Raw genomic sequence first — 8,734 nt, forward strand, 5'->3', positions numbered from 1 at the left:
CTTTTTTACGTATACCAATTTTTTGAAATATCTGCAAATTTTTGTATCTTCAAGGAAAGCTTATTCTTTCACCTTTAGTATATAAGTAATGGTAATTTACCAGATAAAATTACTTAATGGGGAATACAGAAAAATATCTAACCACTTACCTTTGTGACTTCATCTGCAGAGAGACTAAAAAAGCAGTTCAGCTAAATCTGCTATAATAAATATTTATAATAATGCTAAATTATGCAATATCTATTAATATGACAAATTTTTGTAAAGCTATTTATTTGGATGAAAAATAAACACATTCAGAAATTTATGGCACTATATTATGATTAACAGAGGAAAAACACTTTTCAAAATTCAAAATAGTTTTTATTAATCTAATTTATCACATTTTATTTGAATTCATGAAAAACAATCTTATATCCATGTATTCTTATGTATATAAGAACTCTTGATAAATTGGATCTCTGTCATTGCCTTTCACAGCACCTAAAATAAAAAAAAAAAACACTCACAATTACTATATGTGAATATAATTCATAATTAAATTTAAACAAATGACTATTACAATGCAAATTAAAGGAAGCATTTAAAATATTTTAACATTTAATACCTATAAACAGAGTAGCAATTATTTGATTTTTCGATTATAGTAAAATAAACATGAGGGATGCCTTTTAAAATTTTTTATGTCAGAAAATAAACTCAAACCACCAGCTGAACATATGAGCAGTTTTATCAATCAGCCACTGGTAGGTAACCTGGATACTGAATCAACATATAAAGTTGCCAAGATAAAGAGAGAAACAAAATTATGATAATCACATCTTACCTATTCATAAAACTATTTTAAATTTAATGTGTAGGCAAGTCCAAAAAGAGTGAGAATGAATTTATTTTGCAACACAAAGTAAAGTCTTGCAGGAGCAAAAAAAACTTGTCTCATGAGATTGGCAAGTAAAAAATAATTAACTGCATCTGGTAACATATATCTGACAACACATAAGTAATTGTTAGCTACGTGCAGAAAATAAAATCTGATCAGAGGCGTAGCTAGAGAGGAGAAGGAGGGGCATCTGTCCCCGGGCGCAGAATCCAAGGGGCGCCAAACTGATGTTAGAACATTTTAGAATTAAATGTTTTCCATCCTTGGCAAGCAGTAGGGGGCGCGAAATCTTCAGTTGTCCCTGAGCACTGAAAACCCTAGCTATGACTCTGAATCTGATCATGTTAATGCAATTTTAAACTTTTGAATTTAACCGCAGAAATTTACCAAAGAAGTACTTGTAACAGTAGTAAATGAAGATGTGGCTAATCTTTACTGTATGGTACACCTTGGTTTCTGTCTGAAAAAAAAACCCCAAAGTGGTTGTTTGTGAAATGTGGAAGCCCATTGTGTCAAATAAGTTTTTCGGTAACCCTAATGTTGATAATGTTGGCGAAAGCAGCCTTTAGGAAAAAAAAAAAAAAAACTTTTTTTTTGTCAATAAAAAGGAGTTATTTCAAATATTGCCAACGTGTTGTGATAAATTTAGTTTTGAGCTACTTTTTTTAATAGTAAACCTTTTGTACGGTCCCAGGTTTTTGGTTCTTACCATTCTTTTCAATTGCTGTGTTTGGTTGTACGGAAGTGGTATGGTCTTGTATTTTGAACATGCTATTTATTATTTTGGTGTGGGTACCATCGGTTGAGTATGTCTGAGGTGACTAAGAGACGAAAAATTGAATTGAATTGCTTACCTGGAGGATGGTGGTGGGAAGCCTAAACATATGCATGTGAAAAAAAAGGTACGTGAAAAAAATGACGTTTCATTTATTTTTTTGTCTCTGTGTGTTAATTTTTGTTAGAAGATTTGTTGTTTAATGTTTTTATGTTAGGAAATATGTATTTTTGGTAACTTATTCCTCTCTGTTAGTGTATTTTTGGTTGTCTGTATGTTAAGACAGTGGTGAATTTTTTCTGGTAACTATGATATTTTTAACTTTCTGATTTTCTTAAAGTGAAAATAGATCAATGTGTACATGGACAAAGTTAAGGCAGTGCACAATGCCCAGTTTGTGCAGTTCATTTTAATAGGTCGATGTGTACATGGACACAGAGTTTGTGTATGTCTTTGACTTCTTATTTTGGTTTTGTGTAGCGGCCACCTTGAAATTGGTGCCGATCCTCTCAGGTGACGATCTTGATATAAAAAAAAAGAAACGATTCGCCAAGGGTTACAGTAGAGTAAATTTTTACCAAAGATGTTGTATCATAATCACCATTTCAGTGGTTTAAACACTAGTGGAGCAGTATGCAGAGATGAAGATTTGAGTTTTGTTTACACAGTATGATGGTTTAGGCACTCCAGCCATTACAGTGAACAAAATTAATAGCCACAATAATTGCCTATAAATATTGATGTATAACACTGCATTAACTAATATATTTCTTATGCTAGTATATACAGAATCCTTAATCGAAGGGAAAATCAGAAGACTGTGCATGCATTTTCCTTTAACTGAAACATGGATTTGACCATACAAATCTCAGTCTTACGGGACATGCCACACTATGCAGATAGTCAATAAAAAGTGCTTGCGTTGTTTTTATTTGTTAGAGGTATGAAATAAATATACTTCTAGATTTTAATTTTTTCTTTTCTTGTTTTACATTTGGATTACCTATCAAAAAGTAAGGAATTTTGATATTATTACAATATCGGAGTTAAAATAACAATTATGGACATGTTAAAGTAATGAAAATTTTAAATTAGGTTAAAAAGTAACCCTTAATGTGGCATATTTTTGAATTAAACTCTATCGACATTAAAAACAACAAAACGTCCCTCTTTATTAAGGACTTTAATTAACTAATTTTAAATACGGAGCTATGAATGAATTTTTTCCCTTGCATGTTATAATAATTGAAACAAAATTACTCTGATACAGTCGAAATTCCTAAATGCAAGTACATAAAATTTACTTTAGCAATTTAAAGAGATGAGACACACTGAACACATGAATAAATTTCTATCAAAGAATAATTTATTAAATTTGGCCCATTCCATAGTAAACTTTAACCATTAGATTACATTATTACACCATGTTATCAGTTTGAAAAGCAAGTCATATGCCAGATCTTGGATGTAAAAGAAATGCACAAAATAATATACAGATTATTGAAAAATGATGTATACCAATGTTTATAGATATGATTAAATGTAACAGAAAATTTACTGTCACAACCACATTTTTAAGTGAAATGTATTATTTTAACATTTTACAATATTTAAGGTATGGCATTAAATGCAACATTATGTGCCTGGACATAAGTTAGTAAATAAAAAAAATAATAATAATCAAAGAATGAATGTCATGAAAATTTTCAAAAACAAGCAGAATTTAATTTAGAAGACCTTTAGACACTTATGATAAATAAATTTGAGAATTCTTCATCCAAAATTAAATTATAATTAACTAAAACCAGTTTGACTGACCTTCTACAAAATCCTTCAGCTGCAATTTTTTCTAGCTTGAAAACCAAATTCTTCTCCACATGGTAATAACATCTTAACCAGTTGAAATTCCTGCAGAAAGTTTGATAACACAGTAATAGAATTAATAGAATAGAAAAATTAACACAAAAGTATAGAACATCATTTAAACTTAACATTATTACAAAATTTGGTGCTTTCTGACTATCTGCAAAGCTGTGAAAATTGGCAAAATGGTTAGTTTACGGTTCATATCTACTGCTCTGTTCACAAGTAGTAATTCAAATAAGCACTTTATAAGAAACAAGAAATTTTAGGATGCACACACACAAAAATATATATATTGGGTCAATATTCACATATTTTTTCATCCAATGGAATACTATTCAGAAATAAAGATTAAATATAAAACATGTAAATACATGTGTGTGGTATGCATATTCATAGTTTGCTATTATTGTGTGCATACTCTTGCTGTTTTAGCATAAGTTGAAGCTGTGAGGGCAGATGATAAGAAAGTATCAGAATTTTTCATGTATAAGAAAAGATTGCCCTGAAAATAGTATCTCAATTGTTTAGCATTGACATTTACATAACGCATTAGAAATATATAGTAATATATGTATAATAAAAAGATAATTGCATATTATTAATTCATTTTTTTTAAATGCCAAACTTTAACAATTCTTTCACATATAATTAAAGAGAATTCTTTCACATGAACATCTAAAATCCATTCTTAACTAAAGAATAAATAATAAAACCATGTAAATTTCTTATCAAGCCCATCATTTCCGAAATGTCTACTTCTGAAAGTTTCCAGCATTTCTCAGTATATTATTAAATTTCTAAACTAAGCATCAATGATCGTCATGTTTGCTAATGTGGCAATATCTTTCACACTTCTTTGTTACCACAAGTAACAAGTAGGCTTCAATAAATCTTTTAACTGTTACATGCTACTTTTGTCTAAAATTTGTACAAATAATAAAATTAAATGAGCTCTTTATAATATACTCAAAGAAATAATTTTGTATGAAAATTTGTATGTTATACATTGGCCTGATTAATGATTCAGGAAATAATTCGGGTTTTCAAAGTGCTTCCAATAATTCAAATTTCAGCTTGTGTCAAAATAAAATCTATAACACAAAGATTTCCTTATGAACAATGCATTTTAACATTATTCAATCACTAGCAATCACACAGTACTGATTGCTTCAATAAACATTACTGTAACTGTGTTATTTAAAAAACTGTAATGTTTTAATTTTTTCCTTAATTAAAACATTACAGTCTTTTCCTCCTTCTAACACCAAAAGAAAACCCAGATAAGAAATATAAAAATATCAGTAAAAATAAATTATATTATTGAATGACACTTTACATTAATTACACTTATGCATATATTATTTTATTATAAATTATTTCAAAATCAAAGAAGAGAAGGAGAAGAAACTTTAATATTGACATTTCTAAAATGATATAAACATTAATCATTTAGCACAATTTGTTATTTCAGGCAAAAAGAATTCACTTTTCTGGATAGCATTTATATTTCCATCTCACTTTCAATGAAACATTAAGAGAAATGCATATAATTTAAACACCAGTTTATTTTATTTATCAGACAGATTATGTCAACTCGAAAAAAACCTATCAGTAAAATTCGGTAGTAATAATTCTGAATGTTAGGCAACTTGCAAGATTCAACAAAAATTATGAATACTTTTACTATAATGACAATACTACAGTAACATGAACATAAAATTAAACTGCATATAACTATAAAATAAGCCAGCATATAATAATGGTGCATTGGTTTCTAAAACAATGGGCTTGATGAAAAAATACATGTATTATGGTAGCTATTCATATTCTTCAGCTTTCCTAATATTCTCATGTTCACTTTACATAACTAAAGTATCTAAAATACAATAAAAATGCAAACAATATTTATGAGAAAATGATAAAAGCATTCATAAGCATTTGATTGAATGACCATATTTTGTCTTCCTGCAAGTCGAATCTTAAAATGATATGCAGTTTGAAAAATGCTTAATCCTTTTATAAAATATTCAAAAAAGATTAAAAAAAGGTACTGTTCTGTTATCAGGACCGGGTTCAGAAATGTATTTATGTATGCTTGTATATTTGTATGTTCGTGTGTCTACATATACACATCTATGCACACACTTACGAACACAGGTTCATACATTTCCGATTCTGGTCCCAATAACAGAACAGTACCCCCAAAAAAACTTGAATTACAAACTAGATTAAGATAATGTTTCAACCATACATATTTTGGACAAAACAATGCAAACTCTTATTTTTATACAATTGTTCAAACTATTTAACATAAATTTATTGCTGCAATAAAATAATAAGCAATCTGATCACACATATTATTTTGAAACTGAATGCATAAACTAGACTAAAAAAAATTCAGTCATAAACATTTGGATAGCAGGGCAAATTAGATATTTGAAAAGACAGCCAGCCATTGAGATACACGTAATTCACGACAGAATGGTAACAATTCATAAAGCTGTGAAACATTTAACTGTCAAAATGACATAAATTCGAAAAGCAAAAAAAGTAAACATACAAGTATTGCAATTGAACTTACCTTTCATGCAACAAAAAATATCCATACAAGTTAACCTCATGGCACAGCCATTTTGGATTTCGTTTCAAATCAAACAGATGTTTACGGATTTGCGGAAGAATACAAGGAACTAGTAGTTTGCCGGATACAATGTGAAATGACGCGAAAGAATATAGTTCTGTAGAACTTCCTACATTATTCCGTAATAAACAGTACTATTTCCTAATTTTTTCTTTATCTAATTAATTAATTAATAGGGAAATAGTTAAATAACGCCGAATTCATTTTTGATGTGAAATGACAATGTGAAATGACGCGAAAGAATATAGTTCTGTAGAACTTCCTACACTATTCCGTAATAAACAGTACTATTTCCTAATTTTTTCTTTATCTAATTAATTAATTAATAGGGAAATAGTTAAATAACGCCGAATTCATTTTTAATGAAATGTAAAATTTTGCATGTATGGGACGACCACCTTCCATCCAATGTTTCTGAGAATATAAACAAAATTTGGAATCTGAGAGTATCAGTAAATAAATATATAGAATATCGCCTCTCAAACGACCACTTCTGAAAGTGACCAATAGTTCTGAGATTATAAATAAATATTGATATTAAGCATTATTTCTATAAGACGACCATCTCTATATAAGACCAAAGTTTCTAGAATCTTGGATAGTCATCAGAGATGTATCTTTACTGCGAAATTATCGCACGACTGTAATTCAATATCAATAACAGATCGCGCGATTGAAAAACATTTTCTGTTCTGTAATTAGAGGAAAAAAATTTTCCTTATGAGGTATTTCTCCCGCTTTCCTAGCGTGCCTTCGTGGTGTAATAGTTCTGCACGCTAGGCCGGTATTTCAGAGGTCCGTGATTCGATTCACGGCGAAGGCGGTTGCTAATTTTTCATCTCTACGGCTTCCCAAAAAAATCCTAATGTCTCTACAGTGGCGCCCGATGGCGCCACTGTAGAGAAAAGGTGTTGGATAAAAAAAAAGGTGTTGGATGAGGTATATCCACACCCAGGATTTAGTGATTGGATCCCCTTAAAAAAAAGTCGGCCTTTAAAAAGAGAAGTAATATAAGGTATTTCTCCCGCTTTCCTAGCGTGTCTTCGGCCCACCAGCGGCCGAGCGGTAAAGTCGCTGAACCCTGGTAGTGCGATCCGAGGTTCGAATCCCGCGAACGGGCTGGCTGCATGGGTGTTTTCGTGGTTTTCCCCGAGCCACTTTCCCTTAGAAAGTCTTCCACGAAGACATCCCTCCCCTTAGGCAGATAGCCCTAGTATGCTTTGCCATAATTAAATACACCACCACCACACCTAGCGGGTCTTCGTGGTGTAGTGGTTCTGCACACTGGGCCGGTATTCCAGAGGTCCGTCCTTCGATTCCTGGCGAAGGCAGTTGCTAATTTTTCATGTTTCCTGCTTCCAAAAAAATACCTAATGTCTCTATACCCAAATTAAAAAAAAAATCGTTTCCGTAATTAAATATATATATATCTAATTTTACCTATATTTGTAGTAGGGTTTGTAATCTGTAAGTAATTATACATGTAATTTATACATTTTTTATGAAAAAAATATGCTATTTAGAATTTTGCAAATATTCTAGAAAATGCTAATCCATTGAAAAAAATCTTTTCCATAACTAAATAAATTTTTAAAAACGTCAGAAAAAATAGCAGTTAAATTAATAACAAAATAACAAGAATAAATCATCAATCATATCAATATTTTTAATGTACAGCATTTAGAAACAACTTAGTAAAATACATATGAAAAATAAAATAATGTGCAAGTTTTAGATGTGCAATGTCAAAAAATTAAAACTGGTAAATTTGAGAACAAATATCCTCAAAATGTTTGACAACGAAAGTCCTCCGGACAATGCAGAATGAATGTCCTCAGGATGTGAAATTGGTGAACTCCTCAGGACATCTGAGAATCAACATCTTCAGGACATCCTGTCATATCCCGGGACATAGCGACTTAAATAAGACATCCTCAGGATGTTAAATTACGATCTCCTCAGGACATCTGAGAATCAACCTCCTTAGGACATCCTAAGTATGTCTCGGGATATTGCGACTTAAATAGGACATCCTGAGGATGTTTTGTGCTATGGGGGTAGAACATATCTAGACATTGCGAATTATTGTAAAAATTAACCAAATATTAAAAGTATATATATATATATTTTATTTTATATATATATATATATATATATATATTATTTTATATATATATATATATTTATGTTTTATAACATTTTTATGATTATATACATTTATATATATATAATATTTTTTTTTCTATTAGGATCAGAAAGCCACCGAGCTGATGTCCTGCAAGGCAGAAGTTAGTGGTGCAAGGAGTACAAAAGTGCTACATGCCCATACTTAAAATATAAAGGTGACAGGTAAATAAATAGGATATGCATACATGATAGAACAAATAGTACATTGCAATGGTAATAAAAAATAATGAAGGTGCTCAGAGAGAAGAACATTACTATGCTATGCAGCACACTTACATTATCCATTCGTTAAGAATGGCCAGTGGTTGATTTTTATTCTCGAGGTCATACTGATCATAATCAGGGATCTTAATGGCAGGGTTGGTGATAGTGAGTTGCCTACTGT

At 30.5% G+C, this 8,734-nt stretch overlaps 1 long non-coding RNA gene across 1 annotated transcript; it reads right to left on the reverse strand.

The window, feature by feature from the left end:
- Positions 1 to 341: 341 nt before the first annotated feature.
- LOC146998136 (uncharacterized) lies at positions 342 to 6,208 on the reverse strand. The gene is made up of 3 exons (XR_015040314.1): positions 6,103 to 6,208; positions 3,474 to 3,563; positions 342 to 483 (listed from the first exon to the last, which is right to left on the reverse strand). It is a non-coding gene; the product is annotated as an uncharacterized LOC146998136 (long non-coding RNA).
- Positions 6,209 to 8,734: the final 2,526 nt, after the last annotated feature.

The sequence above is a fragment of the Stegodyphus dumicola genome, chromosome 3 (assembly GCF_044657685.1).
Source record: "Stegodyphus dumicola isolate Sdum_Otavi_A_Nest chromosome 3, ASM4465768v1".
Classification (NCBI taxonomy): domain Eukaryota; kingdom Metazoa; phylum Arthropoda; class Arachnida; order Araneae; family Eresidae; genus Stegodyphus; species Stegodyphus dumicola.